Here is an 18,790-nt window from a genome sequence, read left to right on the forward strand (position 1 = left end):
TACGATGTACGTTGTTGGAAATAGAGTCCACTCCAAACTGCAGAGTCCGCTGCTAAAAACAGTCCACAACCCAGTGCAGAATCCACTCCTGGAGGCAGCAAATGCACGCCCCACAGCACAGGTGTTCAGTCTTGGAGTCCTGGCCCAGTCTTGGAAAACTAGGCCCACTCACAGGAACATAGTACAGGTGCAGTTAACTCACAGCAGTTTGGTCCACTCCTGAAGGAACGGTCTTCTCCCAAACTCCAGGATACAGCAAGTGCTCACCTCCCAGCACACACACAGGTGTTCAATCTTCGGAGGCCCAGTCCCAGTGCTAGGCCTCCCCACAGCAACAGCTCCTCTGGTAAAATGTATGTCTTCCACAAAGACTCAGTCAAAACACCAATAAAAGTGAAGACATAAAAAACAAAGAAAACCAGAATCCAAGGGCTAAGCCCTACCATAAAATCCACATTTTTACTTTGAGAAAAGGACAAAGGAGAAAAGAACACCACCCAGGCTATAACCAGCCAGTGAAACAACAATCCCCTAATGAGAACTGAGCTTCACCTGAAATACTGTGCATCAGGAGTTTAACAATCAGTCCTCACGAAAAAGAATGTCAGTTAACAAACTGGCTAAATAATTCAGCCAGTTCAGAAATCAGGTCTTTCCTCCTCTCCAAGAGAAGCAGAAACCAACGATGATACACTGACTAACACCAGCCAACACAGTCAGTCCCCTAAACCAAGACGACCTCTGCATGTGTTTTTTTTATTTTCTTAAATTAAAAAAGTTTACAAAAAGACATTTTCAGCTGTACAAGAGACAGCAATTTTACAAGGAAGAGCAGCAAAGCTAGGCCCCAAATCCTATGGTTCAACCATTTTACAGGGAGATGAGGACTAACATCAAATCCCAGTTCCACATATGACAAGACTGAGTGACATTTGTACATGAAACAATACTGTTACATACAAAAGTGCAGACAATACAGACCCAGCAAGCCCCCATCCCTCCCATTTTCCGACCACTCTAAGGCAGGCCACCCCTACCCACCTTCCAGCTCTCAGTCCACCCCGACACCTTTCGACCATCTCTAGGACAGCCCATCCTGATTACCCCTTAGAGACCATCTGGCTCTCGGGGTGACTGGCATCAGGGTGGCCTACCCACCCTCTGGCTTTCAGGACAGCCTACCAACCTCCAGGTTCACAGGATGGCCTACCCACCCTCCAAGCTCTTGGGGTGACAGCTTTCAGGACGACGCATGAGCCTCCCAGCTCACAACAAGGCCTGCCAGACCCAGGGAAACAAGACAGTGCAGATGATAGATCCAGGAACCACCACAACACAGTTACTACACACAAAAAAGGTCCTTTCTGGTACATAGTCCAAATCTATACATAGTCTTCAAGATATAGAATCCATTGCCAGGAAGAGTCTACTCCAGTATACGATGTAGATGGTTGGAAATAGAGTCCGCTCCAAATCCATTACTAAAAACAGAGTCCACTCCTGAAGGCAGCAAATGCACACCTCACAGCACACAGTTGTTCAGTCTCCACAGAGTCCTGGCCCAGCCTTGGAAAACCAGGCCCACTCTCAGGAACACTGTACAGGTGCAGTTAACTCACAGGGGTTTGGTCCACTCCTGAAGGAAAGGTCTTCTCCCAAACTCTAGGATACAGCAACTGCTCACCTCCCAGCACACACACAGGTGTTCAATCTTCAGAGGCCCAGTCCCAGGGCTAGGCCTCCCCACAGGAACAGCTCCTCTGGTAGAATGTATGTCTTCCACAGGGCTCAGTCCAACCACCAATAAAAAAAAGTGAAGACACATACAAAAAGCAAAGAAAACTAGAGTCCAAGGGCTAAGCCCTACCATAAAAGTAACATTGTTCTTTTCTCAAAAGAGAGAAGAATAACACAGGTTGTAACCAGCCAGTGAAACAATGCCCTAATGAGAACTGAGTTACACCTGAAACACATTCTGTGCATCAGGAGTTTAACAATCAGTCCTCATTAAAAGGAAGGCCAGTTAACAAACTGGCCAAGTAATTTAGCCAGTTCAGGAATCCGGTTTTTCATCCCCTCCAAAAAAAAAAAGCAGAAACCAACAGTAACAGTGACTATAACACCAGCCAGCGCAGAGACAGACCCCTAAACTAAGACGACCTCTGCATCTCCCTGTTTTTTTATTTTATTAAACAGATTACAAAACAGTTTACAATAAACATTTACAGCTGTGCAAGAGACAGCAATTTTACAAGGGAGAGGAGCAGCAACTGCAAATGTGTTGCTGGTCAAAGCACAGCAGGTTAGGCAGCATCTCAGGAATAGAGAATTCGACGTTTCGAGCATAAGCCCTTCATCAGGAATGCTCGAAACGTCGAATTCTCTATTCCTGAGATGCTGCCTAACCTGCTGTGCTTTGACCAGCAACACATTTGCAGCTGTGATCTCCAGCACCTGCAGACCTCATTTTTTACTAGAGGAGCAGCAAAGCTAGACCCCAAACCCTACCGTTCGACTATTTTACAGGGAGATGAGGACAACCTCAAATCCCAGTTCACATATGACAAGACAGTGACAATGACATTTCTACATTAAACAATACTGTTACATACAGAAGTGCAGACAACAGACCCAGCAAGCCCCCGCCCCCCCACCTTTCGACCACTCTAAGGCAGCCCACCCCTACCCACCTTCTGGTTCTCAGTCCACCCTATGCCCCTTCCAGTTCAGACCGCCCTGACGCCTATCGACCACCTCTAGGACAGCCCACCCTGGTACCTGCCTGGGGTGACAGCAGTCAGGACAGCCTACCCAGCTTCACTAACCACTCAGCACCTTTCGATTACCTCTAGGACAGCCCGTCCCGATTACCCCTTATCAGGAGGGCAGTGCTCAGAACAGCCTACTCACCATCTGGCTCAGGGTGACTGGCATCAGGCTGGCCTACCCACCCTCTGGCTTTCAGGGCAGCCTACCAACCTTCAGGATCACAATGGCCTACCCACCTTCCAGCTCTCGGGGTGACAGCTTTCAGGGCGACACATGAGCCTCCCAGCTCATGACAAGGCCTGCCAGACCCAGGGACACAAGACAGTGCAACGCCACATTACAATTAGTTACCACAAAAAAAGCCAGAGTCCTTTCTGGTACACACTTCAGTCTCAATGGAGTCCTGGTCCAGCCTTGGCGAGCCAGGCCCACTCTCAGGAACACAGGACATTGTACAGGTGCAGTTAACTTACAGCAGTTTGGTCCACTCCTGAGGGAAAGATGTTCTCCCAAACTCCAGGATACAGCAACTGCTCACCTGCCAGCACACACAGGTATTCAATATTCAAAGGCCCAGTCCCAGGGCTGGGCCTCCCCACAGGAACAGCTCCTCTGGTAGGATGTATATCTTCCACAAAGGCTCAGTCCAATCACCAATAAAAAGTGAAGACATACAAAAAGCAAAGAAAACTAACATTGTAATTTGTTTAATAAAACAAAAGACAAACTGTTTACAATAAACATTTACAGCTGTACAAGAGACAGCAATTCTACAAGGGAGAGGAGCAGCAAAGCTAGGCCCCAAACCCTATCGTTTGACCATTTACAGAGAATGAGGACAAACCTCAAATCCCAGTTCCACATTTAACAAGACAGTGACAATGACATTTGTACATTAAACAAAACTTACATACAGAAGTGCAGACAATACAGACCCAGCAAGCCCCCACCCCTCCCACCCACTCTAAGGCAGCCCGCCCCTACCCACCTTCCAGTTCAGTCCACCCTGTGCCCCTTCCAGTTCTCAGTCTGCCCTCGCACACCTTTCGACCACCTCTAGGACAGCCCGCCCCAGTACCCGCCCGGGGTGACAGCGGTTTGGACAGCCTACCCACCTTCCGGCTTCACTAACCACCCTCTGCACCTTTGACCACCTCTAGGACAGCCCGTCCCGATTACCCCGTATCGGGATGACAGCGCTCAGAACGGCCTACTCACCATCTGGCTCTCGGGGTGACTGGCATCAGGGTGGCCTACCCACCCTCTGGCTTTCAGGGCAGCCTACCAACCTTCAGGTTCACAGGATGGCCTACCCACCCTCCGGCTCTCGGGGTGACAGCTTTCAGGGTGATGCATGAGCCTCCCAACTCATGACAAGGCCTGCCAGACCCACGGACACTAGACAGTGCAGGTGATAGTTACAGGAAACACCACAATAAAAAAAAACAAGAATCCTTTCTGGTGCACAGTTCAAATCCATACATAGTCTTCAAGATATAAAATCCATTGCCAGAAAGAGTCCACTCCAGTATACGACATGCGTGGTCAGAAATAGAGTCCACTCCAACCTGCAGAGTCCATTACTAAAAACAGAGTCCACAACCAAGGGCAGAGTCCACTCCTGAAGGCAGCAGATGCACATCCCACAGCACACAGGTGTTCAGTCTCCATAGAGTCCTGGCCCAGCCTTGGAGAGCCAGGCCCACTCACAGGAACAGTACATTGTACAGGTGCAGTTAACTCACAGCAGTTTGGTCCACTCCTGAGGGAAAGGTGTTCTCCCAAACTCCAGGATACAGCAACTGCTCACCTCCTAGCACACACACAGGTGTTCAATCTTCAGAGGCCCAGTCCCAGGGCTAGGCCTCCCCACAGGAACAGCTCCTCTGGTAGAATGTATGTCTTCCACAGGGCTCAGTCCAATCACCAATTAAAAAGTGAAAATACATACAAAAAGCAAAGAAAACTACAGTCCAAGGGCTAAGCCCTACCATAAAAGTAACATTGTCCTTTTCTCAAAAAAGTAAAGAGAAAAGAGTAACACACAGGCTGTAACCAGCCAGTGAAACAACAATCCCCTAATGAGAACTGAGCTACACCTGAAACACATTGTGTGCATCAGGAGTTTAACAATCAGTCCTCACTAAAAGGAATGCCAGTTAACAAACTGGCTAAATAATTCAGCCAGTTCAGAAATCAGGTTTTCCCCTCCAAAAAAGGAATCAGAAACTAACAGTAACATACTGACTGTAACACCAGCCAGCACAGAGACAGACCCCTAAACCAAGAAGACCTCTGCATCTCCCTGTTTATTTTTTTTTAATTTTTTTTTCCTGTTTATATTTTTTCATTTTATTAAACAATTACAAAACAGTTTACAGTAAACATTTACAGCTGTACAAGAGACAGCAATATTACAAGGGAGAGGAGCAGCAAAGCTAGGCCACAAACCCTATCGTTTGACCATTTTACAGGGAGATGAGGACAAACCTCAAATCCCAGTTCCACATTTAACAAGACAGTGACAATGACATTTGTACATTCAACAATACAGTTACATACAGAAGTGCAGACAATACAGACCCAGCAAGCCCCCACCCCTACCCACCTTCCAGTTCTCGGTCCACCGTGCCCCTTCCAGTTTTCGGACCGCCCACACACACACCTTTCGACCACCTCTAGAACAGCCCGTCCCGGTACCCACCCGGGGTGACAGCGGTTTGGACGGCCTACCCACCTTCCGGCTTCACTAACCACCCTCACACACCTTTCAACCAACTCTGGGGCAGCCCACCCCAGTACCTGCCTGGTGTGACATCGCTGAGGACGGCTACCTGCCTTCTGGCTCTCGGCCTGCCCCTACGTACCATTAGGCTCTCACCCACCCTGTTGCACCTCCAACCAGTGGGCTATCCTAGCATACCTTTCGACCACCTCTAGGGCAGCCCGTCCCCTTCCCTGGGACGACAGCATATAGGGTAGCCCACAAGCCTTCCGGATCTCAGCTGCCCCAATGCGCCTTCTGGCTCTCGGCTGCTCTGACACCTTTTGACCACCTCTAGGACAGCCCATCCCGATTACCCCTTATCGGGACGACAGCGCTCAGAACAGTCTACCCACCATCTGGCTCTCGGGGTGACTGGCATCAGGGTGGCCTACCCACCCTCTGGCTTTCAGGACAGCCTAACAACCTTCAAGTTCGCAGGATGGCCTACCCACCTTCCAGCTCTTGGGGTGACAGCTTTCAGGGTGACGCATGAGTCTCCCAACTCACGTCAAGGCCGGCCAGACCCAGGGACACAAGACCGTGCAGGTGATGAATACAGGAAACACCACAATATATATAAAAAACAGAGTCCTTTCTGGTGCACAGTTCAAATCCATACATAGAGTCTTTAAGATATAAAATCCATTGCCAGAAAGAGTCCACTCCAGTATATGATGTGCATGGTCAGAAATAGATTCCGCTCCAAACTGCCGAGTCCATTACTAAAAACAGAATCCGCAACCAAGGGCAGAGTCCACTCCTGAAGGCAGCAAATGCACACCCCACAGCACAGTTGTTCAGTCTCCATAGAGTCCTAGCCCATTCTTGGAAAACCAGGCCCACTCACAGGAACAGTACACTGTACAGGTGCAGTTAACTCACAGGGGTTTGGTCCACTCCTGAGGGAAAGGTGTTCTCCCAAACTCCAGGATACAGAAACTGCTCACCTCCCAGCACACACACATTCAATCTTCAGAGGCCCAGTCCCAGGGCTAGGCCTCCCCACAGGAACAGCTCCTCTGGTCAAATGTATGTCTTCCACAGGGCTCAGTCCAACCACCAATAAAAAGTGAAAATACATACAAAAAACAAAGAAAACTAGAGCCCAAGGGCTAAGCCCTACCATAAAATCCACATTTCCTTTTTTTTGAGAAAAGAACACAGGCTGTAACCAGCCAGTGAAACAACAATCCTCTAATGAGAACTGAGTTACACCTGAAACACAATGTGCATCAGGAGTTTAACAATCAGTCCTCACTAAAAGGAATGCCAGTTAACAAATTGGCTAAATAATTCAGCCAGTTCAGGAATCAGGTTTTCCCCCTCCAAAAAAGGAATCAGAAACTAACAGTAACATACTGACTGTAACACCAGCCAGCACAGAGACAGACCCCTAAACCAAGAAGACCTCTGCATCTCCCTGTTTATATCTGTCAGCCAGGGCTGCCTGATTGGCCCAGGTTAACAGTCTCATTCAGGGATCTCATGCTTAATGAGATCCACCTGGCCAACCTCGTTCCAATCACTACAACTTGAATCATATTTTTTTAAAACATGTAGCTAAATAAGACTTATTAATTTATAGCACACTGACAATGAGTGGTTATGGAACTCTTTATGCACTTATCTCTTTCAAAGTTCCCTAATTTACCCTTGATATTTGTGAATGCCTTCTTATTGCTTTCCTAATTACCTGTTTCAATTCAATCTTATACTTTCTATATTTTTGAGTTTGCTGTGATACTGCACTCTTATCATTGACCTCTCTCATTTTCTTTATCCGCCTCCTTGACCTCCAGGAACTTTTGGATTTGCTAGTCCCATGCTGCTTCTTTGAGGGATCAATCTTGCTCTGAACACAGTCTCTTTGAATGCCTCCCACTGATCTGGCATTGATTTACCTTGCAACCACTATTAGCTAAATCACATTAGACCTAAAACTAGATCTTTCCAAATTGAGAACCTCTGTTTTTGATCTCCTTTTCCAAAATTGATAAATGTTTAAAAGATTGTGGCACTTGCAGGATGGGAAGCGGATAGAGAATTGAAAATCAGGACGAGAATTTTAAAATTGTACAAAAGTATTTTAAAAAACCCGGGAGATGTCAGTCCTGTCAAGCTAGGGATGACAGGAATAAAAGAATGACTCAGGAATAAAAGAATGACCATGGTAGGAATAGGTCCAGTCAAAGATAGTAGTGGGAAGTTGTGCGTGGAGGCTGAAGAGATTGGGGAGACACTGAATGAATACTTTTCATCAGTATTCACTCAGGAACAGTACATTGTTGCCGATGTGAATATTGAGTTACAATTAATTAGAATGGATGGCTTTGAGGTCTGTAGGGAAGAGGTGTTGGAAATTCTGGAAAGGGTGAAAATAGATAAGTCCCCTGGGCCTGATGGCATTTATCCTAGGATTCTCTGGGAAGCAAGCGAGGAGATTGCAGAGCCATTGGCCTTGATTTTTATGTCATCGTTGTCTACAGGAATAGACAAAAAACTGGAGGATAGCAAATGTGGTTCCCTTGTTCAAGAAGGGGAGTAGGGATAACCCTAGTAACTATAGGCCGGTGAGTCTCACTTCTGTTGTGTGCAAAGTCTTAGAGAGAATTGTAAGGGATAGGATTTATGAACATGTGAATAGGAATAATGTGATCAAGGATAGTCAGCATGGTTTTGTAAAGGGCAGGTCGTGCCTCACAAACCTTATTGAATTCTTTGAGAAGGTGACTAAGGAGGTGGACGAGGGTAAAGTGGTGGATGTGGTGTATATGGATTTTAGTAAGGCATTTGATAAGGTTCACCATGGTAGGCTACTGCAAAAAATATGGAGGTATGGCATTGAGGGTGCGTTAGAGGTTTGGATTAGGAATTGGCTGGCTGGAAGAAGACAGAGGGTAGTAGTTGATGGTAAAGGTTCATCTTGGAGTGCAGTTACTAGCGGTATTCCGCAAGGATCTGTTTTGGGACCATTGCTGTTTGTCATTTTTATAAATGACCTGGAGGAGGGGGTCGAAGGTTGGGTGAGCATGTTTGCGGATGATATGAAAGTCAGTGGCGTTGTTGACAGTGAGGAAGGATGTGGCAGGTTACAGTGGGATATAGATAAGCTGCAGAGCTGGGCAGAAAGGTGGCAAATGGAGTTCAATGTAGCTAAGTGTGAAGTGATTCACTTTAGTAAGAGTAACAAGAAGATGGTACTGGGCTAATGGTCAGATACTTGGTAGTGTGGATGAGCAGAGCGATCTTGGTGTCCATGTACATAGATCTCTGAAAGTTGCCACCCAGGTAAATAGTGCTGTGAAGAAGGCATATGGCGTACTGGCTTTTATTGGTAGAGGAATCGAGTTCCGGAGTCCTGAGGTCATGTTGCAGTTGTATAAGACTCTGGTGCGGCCGCATCTGGAGTATTGTGTGCAGTTTTGGTTGCCATACTATAGGAAGGATGTGGAGGCACTGAAACGGGTGCAGAGGAGGTTTACAAGGATGTTGCCTGGTATGGTAGGAAGATCGTATGAGGAAAGGCTGAGGCACTTGGGGCTGTTTTCATTGGAGAAAAGAAGGTTTAGGGGTGACTTGATAGAGGTGTACAAGATGATTAGGGGTTTACATAGGGTTGACAATGAGAACCTTTTTCCACATATGGAGTCAGCTATTACGAGGGGGCATAGCTTTAAATTAAGAGGAGGTAGGTATAGGACAGATGTTAGTGGTAGATTCTTTACTCAGCGAGTTGAGAGTTCATGGAATGCCTTGCCAGTAACAGTGGTTGACTCTCCCTCTTTATGGGCATTTAAACGGGCATTGGATAGGCATATGGAGGATAGTGGGCTAGTGTAGGTTAGGTGCGTTTGGGTTGGCGCAACATCAAGGGACAAACAGCCAGCACTGCGCTGTATTTTTCTATGTTCTATGATAGTTCAATGGGACATATATTTGAATTTGGGCAAGATAGGTTTTGATGAGCCCACCTTCATCCACGATAGAATGTGGGAGGGAGCCAAGAGAGAAATATAAAAAAAATGCATGAGACAAAGAAACTGAAGTAAGACAGAAAGCAATGAGAAAAGCAATAGGAGGAAAAGAACTGAGGGAACAGATAGAAAGGAAAGAGACAAATATTGAAGTATGGGTCACATTGAGTTCATTTTCTTGTTGGTGTTCTAACCCAAAATTTATTGGTATAGTGTCATGACTATTTGTATTTGTGTTGATGCTGAAACCTGTTGATGGACTTCACCTTGGGTAGGTATTGAACACCTATCCACAGACAGAAGTGACTTGATAACACTGCAAATTGATTTCTGCGGAGTCCTGCTGTAAAATCTGTTGCTGTCTTTTTCACTCTGAGCTCAGACTATTGTGAAGCAGCTGTATAATTTGATTTTATTACAGGATTTAAAAAAGAGAATTCCCAAAGGAGCATACGGCAGAACCAAATGGACTGTGGCTGATTTATGATGTTGATCCTGCACACCTCGGTCAAAGTTGCTGAACCATGGCTGACTGAGAGCCACGGAAAGCTTGTACATGCAGGATATATTTACTGGTTGCTCAGGAGTGGAGCAGGCATCGGCATCCAGAGAAACTGGCTCCCATCCAACAATAGCTGGACCCGTGCCAGTTTAAGTTCGCTAATCATTAAAGCATTAGCAAGACTTCAACTTGAAAAGGAGCTCTTATAATATTGCACAGGGCCTGACAAAATGATAGACCATGTGTTAGGTGTCAGCTATGATTCAGTTGATAACACTTGTCCTCACTATCTGAAGTTATGGGTTAAAACCCCACTCCAGCCACTATATACCCAAAACCTAAGTTTCCACTGTACAGTAATAAACAGGTGGAGCACTATGCTGTGGGAGATCTGTGAAATGAAATGTTAAACGAAGGCCTTACTTTTCTTCTCAGGTGAAAGTGAACAATCCTATGTTCTATTCTAGATTGTTGCAATATTATTGCACTGCAGTTGGTTGCTCCTTGCTTTATACAAAATAGTTCCCATTTTCCTAAGTTATTTGAGGTATTCAAGAGAGCATTGGATATTTATTTGGGTAAAAAAAATTGTGAAAGGTTAAAGGGGAAAAGCAGGAGATTGACACCAGGTAATAATACTCATTTAACAAGCCTATGCAGGGATGATGGGATGAGCACCTCTTTCTCCACCAAAAATGTTTCTGTATGTCTGTGATTATAACAGAAACTTCACCTCAAAAAAGTTATTTGTTGGCTGGAAAGAGCTTTGGAACAAAATGAGGTCTCAGAAGATCTCATAAGCCATTCAGTCTTTCAACGGTGTCTAAAGAAATGCAAAATTATTGTTGGGAGTTTGTTAGTTTGGGTACAGGAGCAGGCTAGGGGGATGAATGGCCTCCTCTTATTCTCTATATTTCTACAATTTCTATGTTTTGAAACAATGCCAACACAGCATTTGTTAGGATATTTTTGGCATTTATTGCCCATCTTTGATTGTCGTGATAAGGTGTTAGTGGTTGCTTTTCTTAATCCACTGGAGAGCAGTTTGAATCTACTGAATAGATTGGTTGGTCATTTCAGAGATTGGTTAAGAGTTGGTATCAGAGTGGAGTCACATGGAGGTCAGCGGTAATAATGATGCCAGGTCTTTCTGTAAAGACTTTGCAGTCACTTCTATCAATTCCATCTTTTTGTTTCCACATCCTGAACTCAAATTCATAATCTGTCACACTGGGGTTTGAACTCATTCTCTGAATTATCCAATCCATCTCAATGTCTTCTTCCTGGTTAAATGTTTTAAGTGCTGCCAGACAAAAATGTGATACTTGGGAGATCAGCAGGGACAAGAGATGGACTGCTGAAATTTGCACTATGCTATGATATCTGTAGATCTACCTTCACCTATCAGACAGCTGGCAGCTACACCACAAGTGGTATGAGTCTGTGCAGTTTTTCATCAGCTGTAGAGATTGATAGTAGTCAAAACAATTTTCTACCTCTACTCCTGCACTGCTGGAGATATTGACTTTCAGATAAAGAAAGAAACTTAGCAAATTTTGAGAAGATTTGTAGCTCAGGTTGATGATAAGTATCTAAGTTAGCTTACTGAGCTTGAAGGTTCGTTTTCAGATAGTTCATCACCATACTACATTACACTGCAGCATCCAAGAACTACAAAAAGTAGATTATCTACAATCATTATTAGTGTGTCTCCAGTGAAGCAGTCTCTGGTGGTATGTCCCACCTCTCTATTTATTGATCTTGGTTTCTTAAGGTGGGTGTTGTCATTTCCAGTTCTTTTTCTTAAGGGAAGGTAGATTGGATCTAAATCCACGTGCCTATTGATGAAGTTCTGGTTAGAATACCATGCCTCTAAGAATTCTCGCTTGTCGTTGTTTCGCCTGTCTTAAGATGTGTGTTGTCCCAGTCAAAGTAGTATCCTCTTTTGTCTATATGTATAGAAACTAGTGATAGTGGGTCCTATCTTTTGGTGGTCAGTTGGTGTTCATGTATCCTGGTGGCATGTTTCCTGCTAGTTTGACTGATGTAGTGTTTCTTATAGTTCTTACATAGTATCTTGTAAATGACGTTTTACTGGTGGTATCTAATGGATCCTTTAAGTTAATTAGTCACTGTTTAAATGTCTTGGTAGGTTTACCATGATGCCGAGGGGTCTGGGTAGTCTGGAAGTCATTTCTGATATGTCTTTGGTGTAACATAAAGTGGCTATAGTTCTTGGTCATGTTCTGTCTGCTTGTTTGGGGTTGGTTTCTGAGGAATCGGCCGATTCTGTTTATTGGGTAGCTTTTTTTGAAAACATTGTAGATATTCTTCTACTTTTTGTAGTTCTTGGATGCTGCAGTGTAATGTAGCTCATTGAAATAATGTCTCGATGCAGCTCTGTTTGTGGGTGTTGGGATGATTGTTTCTGAAGTATTTGGTCTAGATGTGTTGTTTTTCTGTAGACGCTGGTTTGAAGCTCTCCACTAACTGTACGTTCAACTGTCACGTCTAGGAATGGAAGTCTGTTGTCATTCTTGTCCTCTTTTGTGGATTTTATGCCTGTCAGGATATTGTTGATGGTGTTGTATGTTTCCTATAATTTGTTCCGTTTTGTGATGACAAAGGTGTCATCTACATAGCAGACCCAAAGTTTGGATTGGATAGATGACAGGGCAGCTTGTTCAAGTCTCTGCATTACTGCTTCCCCTATGAACCCTGATATTGGTGATTTCATATGTGTTCCATTGACTTGTTTGTAGGTTTTGTTATTGAATATGAAGTGGGTGGTGAGGCACAAGTCCACTAATGTGAGAATGTTCTCCTTGCTGATGAAGTTAGTGCTGTCTGGTGTTTGTGGTCCTGCTTTTCCTAGTAGTGATGCCAGTGTTTCTTTGGCTAGGTCAATGCTAATTGATGTGAAAAGGGCTGTAACATCAAAGAAACACTCACCCCATCTTCCCTCTGAGGACATAAATATTCCACGGCACTATATCAAAGAGCGGGAATGTTCACCCTGGTCAATATTTATCCTTAAAACAACATACAAAGATTGTTTCTTTGGTCATTATCACATAATTGTTTATGAGAACTTGCTATGAATAATTATTTTTTTATTCATCCATACGACATGAGTGTTGCTGATTGGGTGAGCAATTAATGCCCATTCGTAAATTATCTGCCTCATTCCAAAAGTACTTTATTGGCTGTAAAGCATTTTTAATTATTCTAAATCATGTAAGGCACTATAGAAATGTTTTAATCATCCTGTTGAGACACGCCTGTGGAACTTGGACCCAGGTCTTCTAGTCCAGAGGTAGGGACATAACCACTGTGTCACAGGACCCTCTGAAAGGAAGGTTATGCTACAGTCTATAAGAACTTAACTGGCGTACCGAGAGTAGACACAATGACAGCTTTGTCTAGTGCCTTAAACATTCAGTGAATCCAAAGTGGTTTAATTTTAGATATGTTAAATCAACACGTTCACGTATGTTATGACATCCCTCTGGGGTAGGTGGGATTTGAGCCCAGGTCCTCTGGTCCAGAAGTAGGGACACCACTACTACACCACAAGAGCCCATGAAGGCACTCTATAAATGTACATTCTTTGCAGTCCTAAGCACAGCTGTTTGTCAGAATAGACAGCTTTATGTCCTGGACAAAACAGTGTTTTGTATACGTGCAATCATAATGTTTTAGGTGGAAAGAATGTATCTTTTCTTACCCTCAACATGTATTTCAGTTATATACTTCAGCAATAAATTTTCGCAAATTTAAAAATAAAAAAAATGCTTGTTCTCGCACACAACCCAAATTAACACAATACAGATAATTCTTCTATAAAGCATTGATTGCGTTCTTGTACAACCCCCTATTATAGAAAAATTGCACTTTAGAAATAGCCCTTAAACTGTTGGTGATGCAATTACTTTACAGCCAAGACAGGTTTTAAAAGTTCATGCTTTACAAAGTGTCCTGAATTCGTCAATCACATTAAAGCAAATTCGCATTAATGAAATGTGTGTTATAGCAGAATGACCTGTATCAACACTTGTCTCATGCAAACACATATATAAATGCACAAGAATCAGATTCCATATAGTGCACGTCTACAAATTACAATTAACATAATTTCTGCTTTATGAACTCCAGTCCTGTACATGTTAAACTATGATTTGTCAAGCAGACTTGATGTTATAATACTGACATGAGGATCTTGTAAAGTGAAGTGTTCACAGCAGGTTGTGAAGTTTCTTATCGTTGAGTATCTAGGAAATTGGCATCTATGTGAATGTTGAACTGGATGAAGTACTCTGGTTGCTTGATGACTCGTAGGTCATTTCAGAGTCTGGTTTTCAAGCTGACTGTTGGCTCTGATGGATCTGCTGAATCCTGGAGTAATAAGGGCACAGTTTTGAAACCAGTTACGATCACATGACCAGGTTTAATGCTTCGGAAACCCATTCAAGACTAGTTTGGTTGGAGGACGTCCTCATGATACAAAGGCAAATTGACAAAGGCAATTAAATTTCAATCTTCTCTGTTGCCAAGTCAAGACAGTCTGGAAACTCTATAGTCTTTAAGTGCTGGCCCATTCTTATATATTTTTTCTTTTGCCAAGTCACCCTCTATTTATATGTGCAGAGTCTTCAACACTGATCCCTAGAGCCAGCTCCCAGACTGAACAGGATGTCTGACAGTCCTATTCTTTTTTTAATGTCTGACACTCCTGTTGTTTTTTTTTAAAAAACCCACACTACCCCCTAACTGCAATAGTGCTTTTTTTTTTACCCCCAGCACCTATGTTGTGTATGGGCCCATTCTTATATAATGAGACGTAAATTCCACAGGTGGCTCACCTATTTCAATACAAATTAGGTAGTCACTCAAGACTTAGTCCAATATCTAGTCCAAATGTCAAAAACATATAATTTGGGAAAGCCATCTTAACAACTAGTTTGTATCCAATTTTTAAAAGTATTAACTGCAAGGGATAGACAATAAACTCGGTCAGTCAGCAACTCGCATGTCCCATGAGAGAACTAAACCATTTCATATGATAATCCTCGTGTTGGGGATGATATTTACCAATTTGCAACATATCCCTTGGGGAAGTCTTTAATCAATTTTGTTTTGCGTGGGCATCAATCAGAAGCATGGAGGAGAAAGTGAGAAATGCAGATGCTGGACAGTCAGAGTGAAAAAATGTGACACTGGAAAAAGCACAACAGGTCAGGCAATATCAGAGGTGCAGGACAGTCGACATTGAAGGGCTTATTGCTATGCTTTTTCTCGACTTACTCTCCAGCTTCTGCAGTCCTCACTTTCCTCTAGTCACTGAAACCATACTGCGAAACCTCATCCAAGGTTGCTCATCCTGAAGAAGTTCTCCTCATCCTTCCACAAGGATCTCAATGAGTCCCACTTCCGCTGCACACCCCAGGTCACCTCCTCTGCCCTGAAGCTCTTCAACCACATCCTGAAGCAGCCCCACTACTACAGCTACATCTCTTTCCTCAGCATCTGCCTACATGACCAACCTATCCCCTATGGACTCCAGACTACATTCAGACCACCTCAGTTTGGATCTGACCGGAGCAACTGCTACCCACACCAGCTCCAAAGCCTCCAGAAATGGTTCTCCCAAGGTATTCCTGATGAAGGACTTATGCCTGAAACGTTGACTCTCCTGCTCCTCAGATGCTGCCCAACCTGCTGTGCTTTTTCCAGTGCCACACGTTTTGAAACAGTAACATCCTTAGAATGGCATTTACTGACATTGTTCATCAGAATAGGTATGAAGGATGCGTATTAGTGACAATGGACTTATAGTGATGTTTGCAAGATTGTTATTTTTATTGAGTAATGCGGTGGAATTTATACATTACAGTCAACTTGTATTCTAATTGCCTTGAGAATACTTGTTTGTAGAGGAAAGTTGAACAAAACTTTAATTAGTCAATGCTGAAAATCTCCATTCAAGAAAAACCAAAACAAAAATCTTCAGGAATAATCAATAGTGTTTTTCTTGATCAACATCCCATCTTCAGGCAGGACAGTGACAGAACTCCCACTTCTGAATTGGAAAGTTGGGGTTCAAGTCGCATTCCCGACACTTAAGCAAAAAAATCAAGGCTGGTCTCCAATACAGTCCTAGTGGTAATGGTGGGGAGAGACAGCATGTATTGCATTGTTGGTGTTGCAGTCTTTCAGGTGAGCTGTTAAACTGAGATTGCCTGGTGGGCATAAAAAGTGTTCTGTTCAAATGTATCAATAGACAATAGGTGCAGTAGTAGGCCATTCTGCCCTTCGAGCCTGCACCACCATTCAATATGATCATGGCTGATCATCCTTAATCAGTATTCTGTTCCTGCCTTATCTCCATCACCCTTGATTCCACTATCCTTGAGAGCTCTATCCAACTCTTTCTTAAATGAATCCAGAAACTGGGTCTCCACTGCCCTCTGGGGCAGAGCATTCCACACAGCCACCACTCTCTGGGTGAAGACATTTCTCCTCATCTCTGTCCTAAAATGTCTACCCTGTATTTTTAAGCTGTGTCCTCTGGTTCAGCACTCACCCATCAGCGGAAACATGTTTCCTGCCTCCAGAGTGTCCAATCCTTTAATAATCTTATATGTCTCAATCAGATCCCCTCTCAGTCTTCTAAACTCAAGGGTATACAAGCCCAGTCGCTCCAGTCTTTTAGTGTAAGGCAATCCTGCCATTCCAGGAATTGACCTCGTGAACCTACGCTGCACTCTTTCAATAGCCAGAATGTCTTTCCTCAAATTTGGAGACCAGAACTGCACACAGTACTCCAGGTATGGTCTCACCAGGGCCCTGTACAGCTGCAGAAGAATCTCTTTGCTTCGATACTCAATCCCTCTTGTTATGAAGGCCTGCATGCTATTAGCCTTCTTCACTACCTGCTGTACCTGCATGCTTACCTTCATTGACTGGTGCACAAGAACACCCAGATCTCTCTACTGCCCCTTTACCTAAATTGATTCCATTTAGGTAGTAATCTGCCTTCCTGTTCTTGCCACCAAAGTGGATAACCGTACATTTAACCACATTAAACTGCATCTGTCATGCCTCTGCCCACTCACCTAACCTGTCCAGGTCACCCTGTAATCTCCTAATATCCTCATCACATTTCACCCTGACACCAAGCTTAGTATCATCAGCATATTTGCTAAGGTTATTACTAATACCATCTTCTATATCATTAACTTATTTTGTAAAAAGCTGCGATCCCAGTACTGATCCCTGCAGTAGCCCACTGGTCACTGTCTGCCATTCTGAAATGGAGCCATTTATCACTACTCTTTGTTTCCTGTCAGCCAACCAATTTTCAATCCAAGTTAGTACTTTGCCCCCAATACCATGCGCCCTAATTTTGCTCACTAAGGAGCAAACAACAGGAGCAGCATGTGGAATTTTGCTGTGTGCACACTGGCTGCTGTGTTTCCTGCAAAAGTGAGATCACAAAGGTATTTATTGGATACAAAGTGCTTTGGAGGTACAGTGAAATTAATTCAAGCTCCAGAGGGAGACTGACACCCTGAATAAAGTTGAGAATGAATGAGGTGAACTGCAGTTTTTGGGATCCGTGAATGATGTGTGACACAGCTTTCCATCCATTTCATTGGTGGAAGATTATGCCATATGGAGGTTTCAGAGCTGTGCCCACTGTTGTGTGCTTGAGGCAAATCAACTGACACTTGCATCAACTTTGGTTTTGCTCATCATTAGCCTGAAGTCTCCACAGTATATCAGTTCATCTGTGCTTTTGAGAATGGATCTCCAGCAAGTGTTCAACCATCAGAATTTTAGGTTAGCTCTTCCAGACTGTTAATAAACACTGAACATATGGACTAATCAAAGCCAACAGAACTAAGGCCCAATTCCAACAAATTTCATTTCTCTAGTGCCTTTAACTAGCAAAGACATCCCACAGTATCACTGCCAGTTCAAATGGTGAATGACAGGCCACATAAAGAGTCACAATCATTACAGCTTGGAAGGAGGTCATTCATCCTATTAGATCCATACTGATTCTCTCGAGTATTCTCCTGCTCCATAGATTTGCAAATTCCTTTCCTGCCAGCATGTATCGAATTCACTTCAGAAACATTTATCATCTCCATTTCCACTATCTTCACACGAGTACCAAATTCAAAGTCATAACTGCTTACTGTACAAAAATGTTTTATCTCAAATGCCTTTTGCATCTCTTGCCCAAAATCTGAAACTAAATTCTTAGTAGGATTTGAAAAGCAGATTTCCACAGCTTGGGGTTGGAGCAGCTGATGATATGGCTGCTAATTGTGTTTTGATCATTGAGAATGTGTATGAGGCCAGAACTAAAGGAATGCAGAGTTCTCAGAACGTTATGGTCTGGAGTTAGTCCAGTTTAGATTTAAGGTCATAAGAACAGAGAGCAGGAATATGCCATTTGGCTCCTCAAGCTTGCTTACCATTCAATAAAGTCATGGTGAATTTGATTGAGGTCTGAACTCCGTATTCGTGCTCGTTCCCAACAACTTTTAATTTTTCCAACATGCAAAGATTTGCTGCATTAAGCCTTGAATGTATTCAGTGATGCAGCCATTTTGGGGAAACAAACTCATAGGTCTAAAGGCCGTCTCTGGTTGACAAACATCATTGAATCCCTAATGTGGAAAGAGGCCATTTGACCACTGAGTCTGGACCAACGAACCACTCAGCCACTGTGCTGCCCCAAAAGTCCTCCTGCTCTTCTTAAATGGC

General features: G+C 43.8%; 1 protein-coding gene across 1 annotated transcript in view; it reads left to right on the plus strand.

Moving 5' to 3' along the window:
* Positions 1-18,790, plus strand: part of LOC132831517 (glutamate receptor ionotropic, NMDA 2B-like) — a 407,508-nt gene that overhangs the window by 163,782 nt on the left and 224,936 nt on the right. The gene's annotated exons all lie outside the window — the stretch shown is intronic.

Source organism: Hemiscyllium ocellatum, chromosome 33, assembly GCF_020745735.1.
Source record: "Hemiscyllium ocellatum isolate sHemOce1 chromosome 33, sHemOce1.pat.X.cur, whole genome shotgun sequence".
In the NCBI taxonomy this organism is placed as follows: domain Eukaryota; kingdom Metazoa; phylum Chordata; class Chondrichthyes; order Orectolobiformes; family Hemiscylliidae; genus Hemiscyllium; species Hemiscyllium ocellatum.